The sequence below is a fragment of the Triticum dicoccoides genome, chromosome 5B (assembly GCF_002162155.2).
Source record: "Triticum dicoccoides isolate Atlit2015 ecotype Zavitan chromosome 5B, WEW_v2.0, whole genome shotgun sequence".
NCBI classification, from domain to species: domain Eukaryota; kingdom Viridiplantae; phylum Streptophyta; class Magnoliopsida; order Poales; family Poaceae; genus Triticum; species Triticum dicoccoides.
In genome coordinates, this window is record NC_041389.1 from 521,150,244 (window position 1) to 521,152,795 (window position 2,552).

A 2,552-nucleotide genomic window follows, 5' to 3' on the forward strand; every position below is an offset into this window, starting at 1 on the left:
AGGAAACAACAAAACTACTAAGTCTTCGCGCTCCATAGTCTTCATGCAATGTCTTCTCATGTCATAGTCTTCCATGTGAATAACTTCACAGATCACCATTGTCTTAATGTCTTCACACATTTTTAAGGGTCATTTCCGGTAGGTAAACCGAATCAATGAGGGACTACTACCTGTGTTATCCTGCAATTCTCACAAACACATTAGTCCCTCAACCAGGTTTGTCGTCAATACTCCAAAACCAACTAGGGGTGGCACTAGATGCACTTACAATAGGAGGCAAGGGGAAGGGCTGGGTTGCAGCCCTAGCCCTCCTCCAAGGAGGGGGCATGGACCTAGGGAGGTCTCCTCCCTCCCAAAGGCACTTAGGGGGTGCCTTTCCCCCTTAGGACTCTTCCCTCTCTCCTCCTCCTTGGCGCATGGGCCTCTTGGGGCTGGTGCCCCTGGCCCATGTAGGCCAGGGTGCCCCCTATAGCCCATGTGTGCCCCGGGGGCAGGTGGACCCCAGGACCCCTTTCATAACTCCCCGTACAATACTGATAATGCCCGAAACTTTTTCAATGACCAAAAACGAACTTCCTATATATAGATCTTTACCTCCGGACCATTCCGGAGCTCCCCGTGACGTCCTGATCTCATCTGGGACTCCGAACAACATTGGGTAACCAACGTACATATCACAATACTACTCTAGCGTCACTGACCGTTAAGCGTGCGTACCCTATGGGTTCAAGAATCATGCATACATGATCGAGACACCTCTCCGGTCAATAACCAATAGCGGGATCTGGATGCCCATATTGGTTCTCACATATTCAATGAAGACCTTTACCGGTTGAACCACGATGTCGAGGATTCAGGTAATCCCGTATGCAATTCCCTTTGTTCAGCGATATGTTACTTGCCCGAGATTCGGTCGTCGATATCTCCATACCTAGTTCAATCTCGTTACCGGCAAGTCTCTTTACTTGTTCCGTAATACAAGATCCCGTGACTAAGGGCCTGTTATGATCTCCTCCCAACTCCAGGAACTCCACGATTCTAGCTTCTCACTCCACGCAGCGAGACAGGTCCGTTCGGCAGCGACCGCTGGCTTCTCTCATCGCCACTATGGGCTGGCAGCATGGGTGGCCTGCCTTAGCGCCATAATGGGCCGGTTGGAGGCAGCCCAGCTTGGCTTTTCAGCGAGAGAAGGAGCACAGGGTACCAATTCGATCGAGCGATATGTTTCAGCTAGTGTACTGGTTCGATCTGCTCTCACTTGGCGGTGGCAGTTGTATGTAATTTGGGCGAACTTCTCCTTTTTCAATCGGTGGAGCTGGGCTTTTGGTGCTTCACGTTTTTACACTAGCGGCTGGCCGAGCTTCTCGCTTCTAGCTTCTTGGCCCAAACTCGTTCGGCTCAGCTCCCCTCCAGAAATTAGTGAAGCGTGGAGCTGGAGAGCCTCCGAACACGCCCTAACTCATTAGCCAGATTGCTTGCAAGCTCTTTACGATGTTGTATCAACGAGAGGGCTCAGAGATATCTCTCCGTCATACAGAGTGACAAATCCCAGTCTCGATACATACAACTCAACGGACATCTTCGGAAATACCTGTATAGCACCTTTATGATCACCCAGTTACGAAGAGACGTTTGATAGCAAACAGTCGTTCCTCCGATATCCGGGAGTGACATGATCTCATGGTCTAAGGAACTGATACTTAACATGAAGAAATTTGTAGCAAATAACTAAGCGATCTGATGCTAAGCTTAGTTGGGTCTTGTCCATCACATCATTCTCCTAACGATGTGATCCCGTTATCAAATGACAACTCATGCCTATGGTTAGGAAACCATAACCATCTTTGATCAACGGGCTAGTCCAGTAGATGCTTACTAGGGACATGGTGTAATTTATGTATTCACACATGTATTTAAGTTTCCGGTCAATACAATTCTAGCATGAATAATAAACATTTATCATGAACGTGAAATATAATAATAACCAATTTATAATCGCCTCTAGGGGGATGTGGAGTTTCTACACCCAGGAGCATTTGCTCCTGGTGTGAACAGTAAATTCAGAAAAATTCAAAAATAATTCAAAAAATTCTGTTTTTTTTGTGGCATACTTTCACAAATGTTTGTTGTGCATGCAAAATTTCATCGCAAAATCACATTGGTAGAAGGCGTGGTAAAATAAACAAAATCGATGCTCTGAAAATGTTATTTACAAAAGCATTTTGGAGCTCTGATTTTGTTTTTTTTTGGCACGACTTCCACCAATGTGATTTCATGATGAAATTTTGCATGCACAACAAACATTTGTAAAAGTATGTCACAAAAAAAAATCAGATTTTTTTGAATTTTTTTTCTTTTTTTTGATTTTACTGTTCACACCAGGAGCATTTGCTCCTGGGTGCAGAAATGTACTTTCGCCTCTAGGGCACATTTCCAACAATTTATTTCTGTTCTTGTGTTTATACATCCCATGAATCGAAAGGCACTAAAGTCTTAGTATTGGCACTGATGCCCGTACTATTCTGGATTTATTTTAGGTCTTTCGGCGATGT